The sequence below is a fragment of the Alexandromys fortis genome, unplaced genomic scaffold (genome assembly GCF_014885135.2).
Source record: "Alexandromys fortis isolate MF-2015 unplaced genomic scaffold, M_Fortis_MF-2015_v1.1 scaffold_61, whole genome shotgun sequence".
NCBI classification, from domain to species: domain Eukaryota; kingdom Metazoa; phylum Chordata; class Mammalia; order Rodentia; family Cricetidae; genus Alexandromys; species Alexandromys fortis.
The window spans coordinates 3,782,495-3,805,384 of NW_026067962.1; positions in this window are offsets into that span (position 1 = coordinate 3,782,495).

Below are 22,890 nucleotides of genomic sequence, written 5' to 3' on the forward strand. Positions count from 1 at the left end.
TTTTTCAACAACTAAAAAAAATAAAAAAAATTAAAAACAAAAGAAAACAAGATTTTTATCAGGGGTTTTTATTTTATTTTTTTCTGGGTCTTGTTTGTTTTAATGCAAGAAAATGTTTGGATTACTTTCCAAATAAATCTGTATATAGGAAGAGTCAAAAAAAAAAAGATATCTCTGTCATTCCTCTTCCTCTCCATCTCTCCCCCCACTGGGCCATCTCAACCTCTCATGTTGCCATGCTCAATCCTCTCCCCTCTGTCTCCTCTCCCAGTTTACCCATGCCTGTCCCTCTCAGTGTTCTTCTTTTTACCTAGCTTCTCTGGGGTTGTGGATTGCAGCCTGGTTATTCTTTGCTTTGTGCCTAACATCCATTTATGAGTGAGTACATACTGTGCTAGTTTTTCTCAGTCTCGTTACCTCACTTAGGATGATTTTTTTTTTCTAGTTCCATCCATTTGCCTAAAAATTTCATGATGTCACTGTCTATTTTTCCCACGGAGTATTACTCCACTGTACAAATGTATCACGTTTTCTTTATCCATTATTGAGTTAAGGTACATCTAGGATGTTTCTTAGTTCTGTGTTAAAAGGAGGGCTACTTGTTGGTTCCCAGTCGCCCGGCTAGCATAGACCAGAAATAATCACACAGAAACTGTACTAATTAAATCACTGCTTGGCCCATTAGCTCTAGCTTCTTACCGGCTAACTTTTATATTAATTCAGCCATTTCTATTCATCTGTATATCACTACATGGCTGTGGCGTACCAGGTAGAGTTCCCAGCCTCTGTCTCCAGTGGCTTCTCTCTAACTCTGCCCTTCTTTCTCCCAACATTCAGTCTGGTCCTCCCCACCTAGCTCTGCTCTGTCCCATCCTGTTCTGCTATAGGCTCAGAGCAGCAGCATACAGAGAGAAATCCCGCATCAGTTCTGGCTATTACAAATAATCCTGCTATATGTTCCCAGATCTATCTGTTTCTTAGATCTTAACAGTTTGTTGCAATTTTCACAAAACAAGGTAGATGATTTATATGTTCTTTTTTTCTGAAAATGACTATTAAATTTTGCTGGATGTAAGACCTGAAGTTGCTAGTGTGATAGTAGCACTGGAGTAAAATATGACACTAACAATGTTTATGAATACTCAATAACATAGTTAAAAAAAATAAAGTCTTGTTATTTTAAATAAACTTTACAAAATCAATACATGTTATTCATTAAATATATGATGCAAATATTAGAGAAAATTGTATTGAGTGACAGAAGCTTTAGCTTGAAGAGAAAATTGAGTTTGTGTTTGCTTGAAAGACAAGAGAAAGTAATTTTGACATGTATTGTATGGTTTTGGTTTTTGTGTATTTTCTTTTTTATGCATAAAAAATATTAAGCCATTTGACTGGGCAGCAGTTGGCAAAGGTTCATCTCCATTCACCAGTGTCCATAACTGGATTGAATAATTACATTTTGTCCTACCATCTGAGGCCCTCCCTGACATTTGGCTGCCTCTGCCCTGCTGTTCATTTATGCTTAAGTTTGTACCTGCTCATTAAGTGATTTGTCCTAAAAATAACTTTCAAAGTCTCAGATCCTGAGCTGTTAGTAGTTAGCCTACACAGCTAAGGTTATAAAATCAGCATCTGGCTTGAGCTCAAAAAGCTGACTCTGTTCTCATTTTTAAGGCAAAGAAAAGAAATGTATATTGGAACCTGCTTCTAATTAGCTCTTAAAACTGTAAAGCACCAAGGGCTATCACGGGGGATGTCTCATTGTGCTGAAGAATTTTTCACTTTATTCCCAGCTTCAGAATTCATTATGGCCACTTTTTTTTTTTTTTTAAAGTGGTGATAGCTACTGACTGTCTCAACCACAAAGTATGAAACCAAGTAGGCACAATAGTGTTGTGTCTTGCTTGAATGTTTCTATGAAAAAAAAATGTTTTTGCATTTTGTAGAAAAAGATTTATCAAAGTACTTGCTTGTAGCCATTCTACATATTCCAGGATCCCTGCACTGAATGCCTAGAATTGATTTAGTCACATTATCATTTCATCTTTGAGTTAACTATTCACAGGTTTAGATGAAATGATTCTTCATTTTCAAAACGAAAGATGATACAAAGACAATTTCATGTATGTAAAGATTATAAAAAACATTTGCCATTTGTAGCATACATGTCTTTATTTAAATGAAGACATAATTGCATTTGTGTGATGCAATGTTACTCTATACTTTGAAGATTATCAGCAATTAATTAAATTGATAAAACATGTAGCTAATCAAATCTTTTGGTATAGTACAAGTTCTAGTTAGTCTTAATAATAAAAGCCCAGTGTCAGATATAGGGGGAAATGCTGAGAGATTAGAGAGATGAAGGAGCAAAACCACAGCCACCTTATCTTCCAACTTCTCAGCAGAACAGAGACTGAGTTCCCCACCTTATCACTTCCTTTCTCTGCCCAGCCATATCACTTCCTGTCTGTCTGCACAGACCTCCAGACCTCTATAGTTTGCTGGTGGCTACCTCTGCCTTCTAATAGCCAGTCAGGTTTTCTTTGTACAAAAAAGATATCACCACAGTAGAGGCAGAGCATAAATGCAAAGAATTGTAAATATTGGGGTTTATAACTAAATTGAATTGTTTATATTTAGTAGCACTTCTCCATCTACTAATTTGTCACTTATAATTTAACTTGTGTAATTCATTTTTCGTATAGTATTCTTTATTCAAAAATACGTAAGAGCATGTCCCTTATGGTGCTTATGTTTTGTTATCTAGCAAAAACTTGACAACTAAAACACAGGTAGGAGCTCCTTTCCATTCAACATTTTCTGTTGGTAGTGTAAATTGGAGATATTACCATGTCAACCTATATACTTGTAGCTAGACTAGAACTTCATTGCATAAATATTTTATCATTTAAATTACCTTCTCTGTATAAAATTTGTGTTAATGTCTGTCTAGTCCATTTACAGGTTTCCTTGTTATCTTACAATTAAACATTTTTGACAAAACAGTGTGTGACACAGGTTTACACGTGATTCTTCACTTCATGCTCCCACAATTTCCTCTTTTGGGCAAGTAACTACTATCTTTGAAGGTCCTAGACCACAAAATATAGTGTCTCCAGAAAACTGAGAGAGGGCATGGTAGAGGTTAAATGAAGGTTATCTAAGAGAGACTGGGGGGAAGAACACTTGGCAGGGGAAATTTGGAATTTTCTCTAGTTAAACAGGAAGTTAAGGAAGAAGTGTTTTCTGGTGTTGATATCTATAATATGATACATAAGATTTTGTAAATAATATAGGCACTCTATATTTGACAGACAGACAGTTGACAATTTTCTTATTTCAGTTTTCGTGATTCTTAACATTATTTTCATATCATTGTAACATAACAGATTTTATTTTTCTATTGTGGGATATTCAATTTCACCATAAAGCTCTGAGACAGTATTAAAAATATTAACCTTGCATCAGGGCACAGATCTAGTGACTAGTTGACAAAAATTAGCCATAGACCACAAGGAAAGCCTGGGAAGAAGAATATAGAGACACATAGGAAGGAATATGGAGGGACTTGGAGATTTGGGGACCTTTTTGGATATGAACAGATGGAGAGATACTCTCTTGCTGGGTCTCCTGATGGAGAGGAAGGTCATCTGGTTGCTTCTCAATTTCTTTAATCAAGCAGGTTTTAACCCAATATCAAATCCCGTGTCTTTATTTGTAAATAGAATATCTTAGAGAAAAAAATTAAGTTTTTAAACAAATATAATGACATCATTTAAGGTTTTCTTACAACTATAATTGTATAATTTTTCATTTTCCTTCCTCCCTCCACCCCTGCACTTCTACACCACTCTACACTACTCTTGATCTTTCTCAAATTCATGGCCTTCTTTTAAATTAATTTTACTTTTACACACATCCTCTCTCTCTTACTCTCTCTCTCTGTACTAAATACATAAATACAACCCACTTCGTCTATATAATGAAACTTTTATCTAATATGAGTGGTCACCCTTGATATAATAAGCATATAAGTAAAACTTTTACAAATACTTATTAAACATTTTGATACATGTTTGTTAACAGGATTAGTAAATATCTATGCTGCATACACACATTCACATTGTTAGAAAGGTTCTGCTGACCATTTATTATGTAAATATAGCTGGGATCCATTTCCTTTATTAACTTCTATCATTTTATACACTTCTTTGTCTATATCAGAAATATAAAACATTATTGCTAAAAATTACATAAATATATAAAAACAGAAGGAGAAAATGTCCAATTTACTATGTCAAGAAACTGTTAATCACCTACATCAGGAAATATGTTAAATCAATTTGTAAATTGACAATGAGATTAATTGTGCATTTCTGTTTGTATCATATTGTAAAATATGGCAATCATTTAATAATATATAACATGGTTAAGAGTAATTACTTAATAAAAAATCCACAGCGTTTCAATGTCTCTGATTATCTTGTGATTCATGTTTGTTGACACAGATACTAGAAGCCAGGCAGTGGTGATGCATAGCTTTAATACCAGAACCGTGGTAGTAGAATGGGCAGATCTCTGATTTCATGGCTAGCCTGTTCTACATAGTTAGTTCTAGGACCTCCAGGGCTTCACAATGAAACATTGCATAAAATAGTAGTAGTAGTAGTAGTAGTAGTAGTAGTAGTAGTAATAATAATAATAATAATAATAATAATAATAATAATAATAATAATAAATGAAAGAAATATAGTTTCACTGATATCTTCTTCATATAGTTTTAGGCCTCATAATTACCTCTTACAGTTTTCTTTTAAGCTTTTCTTATGATTTTTTGTATATTTTCATATTATAATTTATTTTGATGCTTCTAATTTGCTATTTGACTTATATAATTGTTGGCTTTAGTTTTTTAATAGAATAAATAAAATTAATGTTAATGCTAAAAGACATGTCTGATATTCTCATTATCTATAAATACAAGGCTCTTTCTATTGTTTTGTTTTGTATTTTCACAGTTTTTTCTAAAACTTCTGATTAAATTATAGGTATAAATTCATAATGTGAATACATAAGATGTCACAGGCACAATCTCAGATTGTAAATCATGTCCATCAAACCAGTATGTCAAAAGTATTCCCAGAGGATTAATGTGCTCTCTCTGCTTCCCAAGTGCTGGTATTAAAGGCATGTACCACCACTGCCCAGTTTTGTTTTGTTTATTTTTTTTGATGGAATTTTAATAAAACTGAGTTATAGCTAAAATGTTACTCAGAAGATTCTATTAAAATATATGTGTCAGTTTTCTCACTATCCAATTCTTGATCCAAGGGTCTTGGTTGTTTCATTGACTTTTCTAGTTGCTGTAACAAAATGCTTGAGAATAGCTACATGAGGAAGAAAAGACTTGCTTTGGCCCACTGTTTGAGGATACAGTCCATCAGCTAGGGATATACTGAAAGAAGGAACATGAAGTACCTTGTCAAACTTTTTCTTGCTCAGGAAGCAGAGAAAATGAATGTTTTCTACTTTTGAGGGACTTGGCCAATGAAACATTGCCATATGCATTTAGGGTATAATTTCTCACCTAAATAAAGAAAATCAAGAAACTTTCTTCCAAACATGACCAGAGGTTTGTTTCTATTGCAATTTTAAATCCTGTCAAGTGCCAATCCATGTTCACATATGGATCATAATTGCTAAACTCCTCAGGCTCCCTTACTCCCTTTTTTCTTTTGTATTATTATTTCACTATTCCTTATTACTACAATTGTTTAAATGACAAATTTGCTTCATTATTCCAAGTATTAAAGCCATTAAATCATCTGCTTAAACATATGTAGCTTCCTTATTGTTAAGTTTGCAAAATCTTTAAAAATATGAATCTATCCTGCCTCCCTAGTTCTAGTCTCATCTAATATAGGCACATTCTCTGACAATTGAAACTAATTTTCTTATTCTAAGGTCATAGATTGCTTCTTTTATCTGTTTTGTGAAGGTGTATCCTTTTTTCATACTGTGTTATTTCCTTATTTTCTATGCCATGACCTTAAACCATTTAATGACCAACTTCAGATACCACCTTAATGAGGGTATGCTAGAATCTCATTGTGATGGCCAGTTTTGGTTATCAACTTGACACACATGGAAGAGGGAACCTGAGTTGAGGAACTGCGTTGACCATGTTTGTTCTGGGACCAGTCCATGAGACAGATTTTCTGTTTTATTACTTGTTACTGAAGATAGATTCTTCTCTCACACAATACATGCTGACCACAGTTTCCCAACACTCCTCCCATGTGTCCCCACATACTCTCTCACTTATGTCCACTCATCCTTCATTTCTGTTCAGAAAAGAGCAGGCCTCCGAGGGACAGAAACCAAACATGACAAAACAAAATGCAATAAGGCAATGTAAAAGTTCTTCATTGCTATATGGTATAGGAGGGTTCAAAACACTGTGAGTAGTAACACCCATGGGCAGAGGAGTGTGGGAAATAGAAGAAGGTTGAGTCTTGTGGCCAGCTGTGAGCAGTACTCCCTGCTCTCTGCTTTAGCCACTGGTTAGCTTTATTTGGTGAAATCTGTTAGCCAAACAACCCCCCTTTTTTTTCCCAAGGGGATTTTGGTCATGATGTTTATAACAGCATCAGAAAACAAATAAGGGCAACCCTCCTCAGAAAATTCGTGCCTGCTCAATAGTCAATGGTCTGTTAATTGCATCAGGTACAAAGTGTATGTACCAACTACCAGTGTCCCACTATTACCCATACAAGTGTCTATATTTTGCATATTGATTTCTGTAATTCACATTTGCATCTAATCCCCAGGTTCTACACACTCAAAAGCAGATTGTACTGAAAATAGCACACTTTCAGATATAAACATGTACTATGTGTCTGTGTATCTGTGTTTATATATGTGTGTTTGTGCACATGAGTGTGTCTGTGTCCTAGAGATGGGACACAGAGCCTTTTCCATGCCTACATGCCTAGTAAGTGCTTTCCCACTGCCCTACACCTGTCACACAGCATCTTTATTTGAAGACAGAAGGAATGTACGTATAAGGAGGTTGAAGATTAGATGAAAAAAAACTCTTGCTTTGAAAGTTTCTAGGTATATTTGTCAAGTATAAATATTCTATATTTTATTAAAATGAATATTTTACCTAAAATGCGTAATGTAGAGTAATACTTATATTAAAAAATAATATGCTGTGGCAAATGTGTAAATTTTGCATGGAATTTATTGATAAATTATGAAAGTGTAAAATCTACCCAAACAGTTGCCAGCTTTACTTAGCAATATATCAGTCTCTTATGGAACCATCTCAATAGGATAACATAGGAAGAAAACACTTCAGAACAACTGGATTCCGAGCAGATAGGGAATGCAGAATGTCCCTAGAACCCTACATGACAAATACATTAAAAAAAATTCTTTATGATCAGAGACTAGAAAAATATGTATTTACAAATTCCAGTGTAAAAGCAAATCTAATGCAAACATTAAAGAAAACTAAGATAACTGGAACTTCTTGCTAAGAAATTAAAACACTGTATGACAGTGTAGCAGTAAAGCATGAATTTTTTGTTTTGATTTGAGTTTAGGAAGAAATGTATGTATATGTTTGTGTGTGTGTGGTGTGCCTTGCGTGCCTGTGTGTCTGTGTGTATGTTTGCATGCTTGTAAAGTGGTTGACATTAGAATGTGCTCTTCAATTGGTTCTCCAACTTATTTTTTGAGACAGAGTCTCTTACGAAATCTCACCTTGCTAACGTGTTAGCAAGTCCTTGGGATCTGCCCATCTATGCTGTGCTCTAATCTGGGTACTAGGCATCTGAATTTAGGTCCTCATGCCTACACAGGAAACATTTTATTGCTGAGTCATCTCTCTAGCCTCCAAAATAAATTTTTTAATCCTCTATTTTTAGGTAGAAAAATTCTAAGATTTATCTTTTCTTGGGACTCTCAGAACTATTTTTTTTTTGAAACCTGTCATGTCTGCAGTGCTAATTCAAACTTGAATGGAGCTAACCATAATCATCTGTGTTAGTAGGTTTATAGGTTTAAAACCTTATGAGATATGCTCTTTACTGGATAAAAATGTTTTCAGACAACAAGTGAAATGGGAAGTACTTAGAAGAGATCACACTCACATGCGCACACACATACACACACACACCAACTAATAAATACTGGCCACTTATTTTTGGTAATGTCTTTTGAGAAACTATCAAAAAGATTTAAAGAAAAAAACATGTAAAATTTTGGGTCAATGATGAACAGAAATATGGAGGTTTTTTTTTTTCTATAAGCCTTCTATCTTTAAACATGTTGGGAAGGGAGTGTCAATCAAAAATTCTTGTCTTGATTATTTTAGGTAGAGATTTAAAAGTAGCTTTCAAAGCTTAATAGACTTAAGATGTAGGACTGTGGTTAAAAAATGTTATTTACACAAAGGCAGAAACAGAGACATACGAGAATTCAGAGTATACTTGAGGAACAAATTACAGGTAATCAGGACATGGATCACACCGCTGGTGATCTCTGTAAGACTGAAATATAGAGACTGAGTATGGAAAGAAAAATGTCACATTTCAGGATTTCATTTAATTTACATATTACACTAAAATATGTAATATGTAAGACTCAAACCTAAAACAGTAGTGGCACAGATTGAGTAATAATTTAGTTTTTAAACTCTTCTTCATTTTGGGGACAGTCTTGTTATATGACCAAGCAGATAATGTTCACAGTCAATGGCAACTGTAGCCATGCCTGCCAGCGTACTAGCAAGCATACTCCACATTATAATCTAGGCCTAGAGCAATTGTTTAAAGAGATCAATTTGGTAATATTGGGTAAATATATCAAACTAATTTGTAAGGAAATGGATCTAGATAAAATGATGAAAACAACTATAGACACTGAAGACAAAGGGTAATGACATCATTAAATATTATAAAGGAGGAATATGAAAGGGAGTAGTACTGCAAATATTGAATTAATTAAACATACCAAATTATATGAATGTACCACAGAGAAAGGCAAAATTTCAGACATAGTGAATGGAAGACTTTTGGTTATGGCAGGCATATTAGTCAAGAAAAGTTGTGAGGTAGCAGTAGAAAAAGATAACTTCCAAATCAGTGAATTTCTAAGTATTGTCTGTATATATGGTGGAACCATCATGATATACTATATTTATTTTTTACATTTTACTTATTTGTTTTGTTCAAGTGTGTGTGTGTGTGTGTGGTATGTTTGTGTGTGCTCACAATTGTGAGTATGTTGTGATACATTATTTTTATTTCTTACATTTTACTTACTTGTTTTGTTCAGGTGTGTGTGTGTGTGTGTGTGTGTGTGTGTGCTTACTATGGTGTATGCAGAGTTAGAGAACAACCTATAGATGTTGGTGGTGCTACTTCTGCTACTTCGCCATCTGTGTGCCCGTGGTTGTATTCAAGACATAGTCATTAGGTTTGGCCCCAGGGATTGGCCCACTTGAAATATTTTTTAAAATCTACTAGAGAATTAACTTTGAAAGTCTCACATAATAAAATTAAAATACATGTGAGGCTTAGCAATTTTTAAAACTCCTTGGGAAGTTCAATTATTAATATAAATAAGGGGCACAGTAAAGAAACTGCTGAACTGGTCCTTCCTTTAGGGGAAAGATTTTATTTTGATAAGAGAAAACATCCAAAGGCATCTAGATGAGACCAGCACAGAGAGAATAGGTAGAATGCACATAGTCAGGGCTAGGAAATCACAAGAGGAGGAGCGAGAGAAGCGTGAAGATGGCTAGAGATAGAATAGCAGGGTAGTCGGAGCAGGGGAGAGCATGGAGAGACAGCAGGAGAGCAAGACAGGTAGAAAGTGAAATAGTGGGTTTTTAGGGGGTGAGTAGCAGAGGACAGGGAGGGGCCAGAAGACTAGACTGCACTTTGAAATGTATAGAATGACCTGGGAACTATCTGTGATGATTCAAAACCAAAGGGGGAAATACTAACCACACTCCATGTAATTGAGGTAAACAGGATGAGACGATGGCCTGTGATCTCTGTGAGAGTCACAAAACCCAGCATTTCTGCCTCTGTTTGTAAGGGTCTGATCATCAGGAAGTTCATCATTTTCTTTGATTGACTATAACTGCCTTCAAATGGAAGCAAAAAGAGAATGAGAAATTCTTTCCAGGAGTGCATTGCAAGGTAAGAATGTAGCTCCTAAGGATCCATATGAATATTCTGTGACTGAAATACTGGATTTATTTAGATCAGTTTGGTAAGAATATAGACTGTGCTACGGTAAACTTTTGAGCATCATGACTTTCCCTTCTGAAATGAGGATAGCTAACTTGTTTTGAGGGACATAATAATGACAGCCAATGCGAATTGTTGCCAAACTCAATTTGTAAGAGCAGAGTTTCCAGCTAGAATAATTGCCTATTCCACTCTAAAGAAGGGATGCTGAGTACTTCATTACAAGCTGCACGCAGCAAAGAATTAGCAAATTCAGATACTGCAAACTATGCTCCTAAAACTCTCTATGAACATCAGTATCCAAATCTACTATTCTCTGTACCCAAGATGTGACAGGCACACTTTTCTTGCTAAAGGCTGCTCTTGATGAGTCCTAAAGAATATGTGCAAATGCCCCCGAGCCTTGCTTTTAACTCATTCTCCAAAGGGAGTCACTTGTTTTCTTGAAGCTGATTAGGCTACACTGGGTGTCTTAGGGTTTCTATTGCTGTGAAGAGATATCATGACCACAGCATCTATTATAAGGAAAATCTTTTAATTGTGTAAGTTCACTTACACTTGAGAGGTTTAGCCCATTATCATCATGGTGGGAAGCAAGGCAGCATGCAGGCAGACATGATGTTAGAGAAGGAGCTGAGAGTTTGTACAACTTGACTCACAGACAACGAGAAGTGTTCTGAGACACTGGGCATGGTTTGAGCTTATATGAGACTTCAAAAGCAGTCCCACAGTGACACACTTCCTCCAAAAAATTCACACTTACTTCAACAAGGCCACACATCCTAATAGTGCCACTCCCTTCTGGGTCAATTTCTTTCAAACTACCACACTGGGGAATCAGTGTTATCCCTTTACCCCTCCATTTTTGATTTGTTTCTCCTAATTTTATCAAAATCCTAAGGCAGAAGGAGCACCTGTGTTATAACCTATTATTAAAGATACTATGTAGTAGCACCTGCTTTTAATCAGGACTGGATAGCAGATGTGGATAAGATTTGACTTGCAGCTTTAGCTCATGTCTTTGGTCCCAAGTAGTGACAATAAATAGACTTTACAGCGAAGGGAATATTTTTTAAAATCATTTGAGTTTAGAACTTTGTTTAATTGTTAAAAATAGTTATAAGTTATATGACAATCTTAGGGAAGAATTTTTTCCAGTTTAAATTGTTTAGAATGCATTAAATGTATCACTTAAATAAAACATCTTTTAAAATCAATAATAGCTTAATTCTGATTATAGAAAACATTTCTTTCATAAGTCAATTTTGGACTCATATGATAATTATGAAGGATATTACAAACAATAGACAACAACATACCACATTTGAAGTAATTTCCTGTAAAAGGAAATCAAGTTGAAGATATTGGTATGAAAAGAATTAAATTAAGAATATTTATTTCATCATATTTTATTGATTTTTAGTTATTTGATATTTAGCCTGTACCTATGATACCTTATAAATATATGTGAAAATAAGAAAAACTATGAATAAATATATTTTAATAATATTATATTGATATATAATTACAATATATTATAATAGCTACATTATTCTAATATAAATTATAATATATAACATAAATATTAAATACGAGAAGTTGGTTCTTTGATTTAGAGAACTCACAGGTCTCTCAAATATTTATAAGTTGTTTTCTAGCTTCCATGTCTGTAGTTCACAATTTCCTGTAACTAAAGCTCTAGGGAATCTGGTATGTTTTTCTGACCTTCTTAGGCACCCATAGGAACTCATAGAACACACACACACACACACACACACGCACGCACGCACACGCACGCACACACACACACACATACACACATACAATTAAGTAAGCAAGTAGTCTTTAAAAGCTGGACAGTGGTGGCATACTTTTTAAATCCCAGCACTCAAGATGCAGAAGCAGGCAGATTTCTCTGATTTCAAGGCCAGCCTGTTTCATAAAGCAAGTTTCAAGGCAGTCAAGGCCTCAAAGAGAAACACTGTCTAGGAAAACTAACAGGAAAATACTACTAATAAAAAAATAAATAAAATATAAACCTGCAATCTTACCAGAGATCCAACACTCTCAATTGCTGATCTTTCCCTGGGTCTTTCCCATTCTTTTACAGTATAAAGGTGTGTTTTTATAGCTTGTTAATGTTTTTCACAGCTACCATAATCTGCAAATTTGTATACATTCAGCTTATATATGTAAACTTAATATAACAATGGTTTTTACTATATTAGTAGACCCATTTTTAGCAGTTAATTTGATAGATTATAACTTTATATCAAGGAATCCTATATCAATTTTCACATATTTTCCATCTTGCTTCCTCTACTGTAGCATTAGAAAACATCAAATTAATTTTTGCTGTCTATATATTGGCTTTCTTTTGGATATATTAAATAAGTTTAATTATAAACTACTAAATATATAAATGGATTTTCACTTAGCATGTTTTCAAGACTTAACCATATCACAAAGTATATCAGTACTTCAGTTTTATGGATAATCAATTATGGATTTATCATTTATTTTATCATTATATATTTGCTTTTGAATATATATTTAGGTTATTTTGGACTTTTTATGTTGTGGATTTGATAATAATGTGATGTACAATTCCATGTGGGAACATCCGAGTCAGCTTTTTATCCTTTTGGCAGAGAGCTTGGGGAAATCAGCCTAGGGGAGGCAAGCTTTGGGTCAACTCATAGTTTCAGAAGTTTTGTTCATGGCATTGACCTGTGATTAATTGTTATCTGGCCTATAATGAGGCAATTAATCAAGGCATAAACAGTTTATTACTCAAAAGCCAAGAGAAAGAAGTCAAAAGTGTAGGAAGGAGAGAGAAAGAGAAGGGAGGAAGGAGAGAGTAAAGAAGAAGGAAAGATGTATTTTAGAAGGATGATGGAGGGGAATAAAAAGTTATTGGGACAATTACAGCCTTGTAAGTGCTCCTCTGGAGACCAATTCACTTCACTTCAACTAGGTCCAACCTCTTAAGCATTTATTACCAGCAATAACCTAGTAGATTATGAAGCAAGCAAGATGAGATCAGAGCTATTTTGTTTGAGTCACTTCTAAAAATCTTCACCTAAGAACATTGCTGTCTTGGTACCATGCATTCATTATATGTGCCAGAGAAAGCACAATTAAGATTCAGACCACATTTTAAAAATTATCATTATTATTTTATTATAATCAGAGATATTGTAATTATTAGGTAAATGATTTAAATCTCTGAGAATATTTTTAATGTTGTAAAAATTTCCATTGTCAAAAGTAAAGTCTCACAAACATGACTGCCAAAGCATGGGCTGTACAAGGAGGACATCAACCAGTCTGTCAAACTGGTCAAGAAGAAAGCCCAGGAGGCCTGGAACCTATACAGAGAACTTTGGAGACCTTAGAAAAGCTGCCCTGGAAGAGGAAGTCCTTCCTATGGAAGAGAACACGAATTTGTCCGGTGCCAAATAGTCAGTCTTGAAAATACACATACAAGTAACATTATATGGACTTAACAGGTCATATTTGGAAATGTATATAAGTATACAAATGCATACATGCATGCAGCAACAATGATGAAAAAAAGAGCCCACGGATTTGAAAGAGAGTGGAGTTGGTGGTATATGGGACATTTTAAAGGATGGAAGGGAAAGGAGAAATTTAGTCCCCATTTGACTTCTTCTACAAGAAGATATCCAGTTAGATCAGTACCATTTGTTAAAGATGCTTTCTATTTTCCATCGTGTATTTGTGGCTCTTTAACAAAAATCAGTTGTTCAGAGGTTTGTGGAATTATGTGTGAGTCATCAGTTTGATTCCATTTGATCAATCTCTTTTTATTTATGCAAAGACCATGCAGTTTTGATTACTATAGCTCTGTCATACAGCTTTAAATCGGGGATGGTGACACCCCAGAAAAGTCTTTTAGTGTTCAGGATTGTTTTAGCTATCCTGGAAATTTTTTTTCTCATATTAAGTTTAGTTTTATCCTTTCAAGGTCTGTAAAGAAATTGTATTTGAATTTTGATAGTAGTTGTGTTGAATATGTAGATTACTTTTGGTAAAATATCCATATTTCTTATAGTATTCCTACAAGTCCATGAGCTTGGGAAATCTTTCCATTTTCTGATATCTTCTTCAATTTCTTTCTTCAAAGACTTGAGGTTTTTATTATGCATGCCTTTTGCTGGCTTGGCTAGAGTTACCCCAAAATATTTTAAATAATATGTGGATATTGTGAGGGGTATTATTTTTCTAATTTCCTTATCAATTCATTTTTCATTTGTATATAGGATTGTTATTGTTTTTCTGAGTTAATCTTGTATCAGGTCACTTCTTCACTGAAGGTGTTTGTAAGCTGTAGGAGTGCCTTGGTAGAAGTTTTGAGCGCACTTTTGTGCATTATGGTACCTTGAAATAGCACTACTTTGACTTCTTGGTTTCCAGTTTGTATTCCCTTGATCTCACTCAGTTGCCTTACTGTTCTAGCCTGAACTACAAGTACTATCTTGAATAGATATGGAGAGAGCAGAGTTGTCTTGTTCCTGTTTGTTGTGGGATTGCCTTGAGTTTCTCTCCATTTAATTGTTTGTTGGCTATCAATATTTATCAGCCTGCAGTGGACCAAAGACCTCAAAATAAAACCAGATACACTGAAGCTGATAGACTAGAAATTGAGAATAGCCTTGAATTCATTGGGACCATAAACAACTTTCTGAACAGAACACGAACAGCACAGGTACTAATATCAACAGTTAATAAATGGGGCCTCATGAAACTGAAAAGCTTCTATAAGGGAAAGGACACCATCAATAAGTTAAAATGATAGCATACATAATGGGAAAAGATTTTTACAAATTCCAGATCTGACAGAGGGCTAATTTCAAAAATATATAAATAACTCATGAAACTAGATAGCAAGAAAACAAATAACCAATTCCAAATGAGATACAGATCTAAACAGAGCATTATCAATAGAGGACTCCAAAATAACTTAGAAACACTTAAAGAAATCTTCATCATCCTTAGTCATCAGGGAAATGCAAATCAAAAATACTTTGAGATTCCATTTTATACCTGTCAGAATGACTGAGATCAATACCACAAGTGACAATCCATACTGGTGAGGATGTGGAGCACAGGAAACTCTCCTTCATTGCTGGTGGAAGAGCAAATCCATACAACCACTATGAAAATCAATATGGCAGTCCCTGAGAAAACTGGGAACTGGTTTATCTCAAAACCCAGTTTTACCACTCTTGGCCATATACACAAATGACACCAAAAATAGTTGCTCAAACATGTTTATAGGGACTTTACTCATACTCTCCAGAAACTGGAAGCAACGTGAGTGTCCCTCAAATAAAGGGATAAAGATAATGTGGTTTAATTAAGCAGCAGATTATTACGCAGCTGTCAAAAAAATGACATAATGAAATTTGCAGATGATTGGACGGAGGTAGAAAAAAAATTATCCTGAGTAAAGTAATGCAGATCCCAAAAGACAAACATGGAATTTATCTAGAAGTAGATATGAGTTGTAAAATTAAGAATAACTCTGCTACATTCCACAAACAAAGAGAGCCTACATAACAAGGAAGATTCAAGGGGGATGCCTGTATCTTCCTGTGAAATGGAAATTGTTTTCACGAGTGCACTGTGGGTGGGTTAGTGGGGAAGGGAAAATGAGAGTCATGTTTGGGCAGAACTATTGGAAATGGTAGATATTTCAGGGTAAATCCTGGCACAAGTGAAACTCCCAGATTCTACAAGGATGTACCCCAACTAAGATTCCTAAAAATAGGGGATACGTAGCCTGCATTGGCCATCTCCAGTGACCAGGCAAGTCCTCAAGTGCAGCGACTGGGAAACCAACTCAGCCACATAACCTTCGACCTACAGTGTGTTTTGCCTATGGGATGAGCTGAGCTCTAGGGTGGCCTAGAGATTGAGGGGGTGTCCAACAAATGACTGGTCTATTCTAAAACCCATGCCAGGAGAATAGGCCCACCACTAATACTGCTTGGAGCAGCAGGTCCAACACACAGGCTGGGTGACCCAGAGACGTAGCATAGAACCAAATACAACTGGAGGGGGAAAAATGGTCAATGCTGCCTAACAATACTCTGCTATACTCACAGATCAGTGCCTATTGCAATCACCATCAAAGAGACTACCACTGGCAATTTGTAAGAGCAGATGCAGAGACCCACAGCCAAACTGAGACAGAGGGAAAGCCCAAACTGGAGACTTTGACGGAGTCTCTCACCTTGAATCTCAGGGAACCGGGTGGAAGAGTGGGAGGAAGTATGTAAAAGTGAGAGGGATCTAGGATATCAAAAGAACATGATCACAGACTTCAACTAGTAGAACTCAAAGGGGCTCACAGAGACTGCTGACCATCCAGGCACCTTCATGGCTCTGGGCTAGGTCCTTGGCATATGTTATGACTTTTAGCTCAGTGATTCTGTGGGACCCCTAAGAGTGGGAGTGGGATTCTTTTATTTTCTCTTGGGACCCTTTCTCCTACTGGGTTATCTCACCCAAACTTGGTAGAGGATTTGTGACTTGTTTTATTCCATCTTGTTATGCCATGATCAGTGGACATTCCTAGAAAGCATGCTATTTTTGAAGGGAAAGGAGAGGGATATATTGGGGGAATATAGAGGTGTTGAGGGAGAATGAGAGGAATGGAGGAAGCCGGAACTGCTATAAGGATGTATGGAAAGCAAAACAAAACAACCACACACACAAAAAAAAGCAGTCTTTAAAACAAACAAATGAAGAAAAAGTAGAGTGAGAAAGTTTCTATTTCCCTAAGGTGTGAAAGTTCTTATTTCACTGTGTCCTCATCAGTAGCTGATAATTTGTTTATACTAGTTGTCACCTTTGTGGGTGTGAAATAGCATTTCACTCCAGTTTTGATTTTCATGGGTCTGATTGCTAACAATGTGGGATACTCTTTCTTGAACTCATTGACACCCCCATATATATCTATTTAAGAAATATATGTATTTCACCTTGTCCACTTTTTAATTTTTAATTGGATTCTTTAACTTTTTAATTAGGGTTTTCAAGCATTTATACATTCTGGATCCATTTCTTTATAGAGTTATTTTTATTAATTCTTTGAACATTTCATACATGCATGAAAATTATTTTGATCATATTTTCCACCCACCACTGTTATGACTTTTAAAATACCTTTTTTGGTTCTGTAATTTGTCTTCATATCCTTTGTAGCTCTTTTGTAACAGAAATTTTGTGGGTAGAAATAAAAGCTACACGACTACTTGTCCAAGAATAGGAGCCCACAGCTGGCTGAAGTAACGATAACTTTATTGTCTAATTTGGTAAACCAGTTGTCTTATTATTGGTGTTACTAATAAGTTACTTACAAACCACTAATCCATAATTTTGTTAGCAACACCAATAAAAACAAAACAAAACAAAACAATTGGTTTACCAAATTAGAGCTAGTTCCGGGACAGGCACCAAAGCCAAAGAGAAACCTTGTCTCAAAAACAAACAAACAAACAAACAAATAAATAAATAAATAAAAAGAATATGGATAACTCAAATAAAGCCTCAAATATAGCTGTATAAATACATAGCCCCTCCCAACATGGTGACTACCCCTAACGTGCATCCCTGACTCTACACAGTTTACAGTACCTTTCTTTTTTGTAGTTTTGTTGGTCAGAGTCTCCACCTCTTGGACTGTCTACTCTTTTTTTGTTTTTTTCACTGCCAGGGAGAGATCCTCTATAATTTCTCAAGTTCCTATTCTCCCTGACAGTTGACCTTTCAGTTAATTCCTGAGGCTCAGTTGCCTCCCCTTTCTCCCTCTGGCAAGTGTTTCAAATTGGATAGGATGTTGCAATTCAGAGCAAAACTCCAGGAAACAATAACTCAAGTGTATATCTTGCCACTTAACAATTCATTTATTTTTCTGAATGACTAGATTAATTTAGTGATGTTTGTATTCCTTCTGAGTGTTAATACTTTGATTTTGCTTTTTTTAGGAAGCTTGGAGTATGGTGTACCCAAATCTACAAACTGAATGACTATAGCTAAATTGAATTTGTTTCTACTTCTGTCTTCTTATAGTTCTGGAAAGTCTTTTCCACTTTCATTTATTTGTAAGGAAGACAATTAAGCTATTTGCTGATATGAAAATGGAAGACAACATATGAAGTTAATGTTGATTGTCCTCCTTGTGAGTGAATAAAAATACCTTAATTGGTTAAATTTTGGGCAGGATAGCTATTGTTTATTGATTTCAATAATATTGTGGTACACAAACAGCTCTCAAGGCTGTACAAAAATATTGATCCCTTGAAGAAACAGTGTGTTGGAATCTTGATTATAGATTATTATTTATAGATATATAAATATAGATGTATTATTTAAGGTAGGAGATTGCTTATGAGCTTCATCTATCCCCAGTTCTCACTGACCAGCAACCCAGCCTACCACCTTGAACCCAGACTGGTTTTATCCCATTTCCCAATGTTTCAGAATGTATGCCCATGTTGAATTCATCTCATCACAATTTTCCTTTTTTTAGATCCTAAGGACACAAATTTCAAATTAGTATTTTTATGGAAAAACAGAAATCTCACCTTCAACATGCATCCAGACTCTTTATGTAAATAGTGATAATCCACATTTGACCACCATTTGCCATAGACAGAACCTGCATTGCAGGCTGAGCTGGATTCTTTTGGTTCCCATTATTGTATAGGATCATTAATCATCACTTCAATGTGAAGTCAGATATTAAAATTTCTTTAAGCTAAAAATGAATCCCATAGAATCATAGTCATTAATTTAAATGCCATATGACTCATTTTTAAGTAAATGTATGGCAAATTCATACTCAGTGAAGTAAAAATGACTATCTGTTTAAATAGAGCAATTTTAAAGACTTACATTTAATTCTTATGCTCGATAAAGTGACCTTTGCTACATGGGCTTGATATTCTGTCACCCTACAACTACTACATAAAAGTGTTTATACTATGCAATACTTTTAGCTTTATATAGGACCATGTTAAATTTTGACCTTCACACTGAATTAATGGGACTATGTATATACACATTTCCCAAGCTTGGAGTTGTAACAATTCTATTTCGTGAGTTTGTAATGTTAGGCTAAGATATACATATGAGTGCACATGGTACATAGGGCATAGTTGACAAAGATAGTGTTATAATGTGGTATATCTCCGATAAAGGAAAGAAAATAATAAACAGAACTCTCTGTATTAAATGACTGTTTTTATACCAGTAGCCCTTAATATTCTGTTGATATATCACATATAAGTAAGTATGTAAACGAGTCCATATTGTATAAATATATATGCAATCTAACATGGAATAATATGTTAAATTTGAATTAATGCATATTATATTTCATATATATAGAATATCACTTAAGGAATAAGTTCAAATAGCGCTACTTTTGATTTTTCACATCTTGAAAGTTCTAGCATGTCAAAGTTTACATTATCTTAGTTTATTTACTAGAATTTTATTTATTCCTTGAGAAAATCTTATAATGTGCTTGTACAGTCTCTTCTAATAAGTTATAGGCAATAAGTTTATCAACTAGAATATTATATAATCTTTCACAAAATCCCTTAATTGTTTATACAGATACATTCATAGAGAGAAATACTGTAGATACATATAAAAGAGTGGATAAATAAATAAAATAAGATAAATTAATTAATAAATAAGAAAATGTGAAAATATACTTATTCTCATCTCTTTTATTAGGTTTTCATATGAAATCAGAATCTTACCTGTGTGGATTACCTAATATTTATTTTATTTTCATGTATAAGTGATTAACTCATCTAAATCCACCTTTTTCCTATGACAGATATATTAAAATTTTTCATCCAAGCTTACTTAAAATATTATTGTTCAATGAATAAGCATTCAGAATTGAAGCCAACTCAACTGACATGTTTTTACACATAAAAATATCATAATGATTCCTATTGGCATGAAGCAGTAATCAGATATAACAGGAAATTTGGGGAAAAAAGAAAATTTTCTTACTTCATTTTCTTTGTTAATCACTTTGAATTCTTTGATTTTGTTTATACATTGTACTTTAGAGACTGTCAAATTCTCTAGTGCTAATCACTTCAAAATCAAGAAGTCTTCCACTATATTTTGCTAGCCTATGAGGCGTTATGCTTTCTTATTTCTTCTGCATCACACAGTAGGTCACTATTAAAGTTTGTTGTTTCTTTCTTAACTTTCACATATTCAATTTGGGATTATTTGCTTTGCATCTTCGTTCCTCACTGTTTTCTTGGATCCATTTTTAGTTCTTCAGTAATCATTTTTGAATAATTTGAGATAAAAGAATGATTGGATTTTCTCTGACACCACTGACAAATGCTTCAATTTAGTTTTATAAAACAAAGTCATGTCATTACTCTCAAGACCAACTTTGGGATATATATTTGTGGTTTCCTGTCTATCCTATATTTTGTCACCTAGGGCAGTAGAATCCTGTAATATTTTATATTTCTTCTCTTTTTTAACCTATTATGAACTTTAATGTAAAACAAATCCCCAGAGAGGAAGGTGTCATTAGTAACACCCACCACTTTTAAATGAAAAAAAAATTATTAGAAATTAGTTCATCTTTTGCCTTTTGGGGGAGCATAGAACAGTAGGTGATATACCTGTGTGTTCATGATAGAATTGTACATTTGAGCAACAGGGTGCCCATGCATGTAAGTGGAGGTTAGAATATGGCATTGGTATCTTCCTTGGTTGACTTCCCATCTTTCTTTGGAATAGATAATCTCATTGACGCTCATGCTTTGTTTGACTGGATGACCAGTTAGATTCAAGTATCTGCTTGTTTTCCTCTGCTTATGCCAATAAATCATTGGAGTTGCATATGCATGCCACCACTCCATGCTTAGTTTTGTTTGTTTGTTTTTGTTTTACATTGGGTGTTTAAGAGTTCAACTCTTTTTTTTTTTTTTTTTTTGCACTGCAGGAACTTTTTGGATTGATCCATCTCCCCCATCATTAATTAATGCCATTATATTCAGAAAAATGATAATAGAGAAATGTAGTAGGAGGTTTCTGTTCTGCCTGGTCCCAAGACAATCACACAGAAACCATATTATTTGTAATACTGTTTGGCCAATAGCTTAAGCATATTTCTAGCTAACACATATCTTTAATTTAACCCATCTCTATTAATCTGTGTACTATCATGTGGCTGTGCCTTACCAGGAAAAGTTCTGTTCCTAGCATCTGTCTCTGGTGGAGGCTACATAGCTTCTCCCTGACTCTGCCTTTTTTCTCCCAGCATTCAATATAGTTTTCTCTGCCTAGCTAAGTTCTAAAGGCCAAAGCGGTTTCTTTATTTATTAACACATAGAGAGAAGGACCTCCCACATCAGAGAAAAGTGGTGTGTGTGATGAATACACATGTGTGTAGTGTATAATATAAATATAAATACATATATATTTAAATTAATGCAAACATTTAAATTAGAAATAGTTTATTTTCTGCTTTTTTTCCTTTTTCTTCCTATCTGAAATAATGTGATTATAGTCAAAGAATAAAAGTAAATTAAATAAAAAACATATATGCATACATTAAAATGAAAGCATTGAATGGTCCCAAGAAAGACTGGAATTGGTGATCAAATTCAATTTGTATAGTCTCTGAGCCAGGAAACAGGTGAGGTTTGGGGGCAAGCCATCCAACATTATTCACTAGACTATACAGTTTATTTTCATGAAGTTGAGTACTTCATTGACTAATGAACTTGAGTCTGAATAGAGGGTCTTGTACCCCTTTCAACCAAGTTTCATCATCCCTATAATTTATTTTACTTCTGACTTGATTTTGGCTTTTCTGTCAGTATCGTATTTCATGCTATTGATATTTCTTAATCCCTTGCTTGACTTCCCTGTTACAAGTGGAAGACACTAATCCTCTGATTCTGTCAGCCGGAAGCCGTTAAATCTGGTATTCACCACTGTGTTATTTTATTTAAATCATATTGTAACTTTATGCTTCTATGTAATGCAAGTGAAAGTCTAGATTGATAGAATTTTATATGTGTAACATGAATAAGCACTTTCCAGGGATTTTAAACACAAGTCAAAAATAGTTTATTTTAGAAGAACAGAAAGAATATAGTGGCAAATACTCAATTAAATATCAACTGAACTAAATATTATTGACCAAAGAACCTTAGATTTTTTATGCCTTGTGAAATAAAATATTGATAAATCTATTGGATATTTCATTTTCATGTAAAGTATCTCTTAAAGAGAAATATATCCATTAACTTGTCCTAGAGTTTATAAACTGGCCCTTAACCAAGTCCTTAATATATGACAAATTCTCACATAAACAAAAATATGGAGAATATCTGAATAATAATATACCCTGTAGAAATTTTACTAACATATGGTTGTTATTTCATTAAATATCTATTTCTTTCGACATTAGTTGAAATCACATATTTTATTTTATAATAATTTTGTTAAGAATCATCAAAAATGGATGCAAATTTTGTCAACAATTTATTCAGAATTTTAATTCACATATTCCTCAAATTTTAAA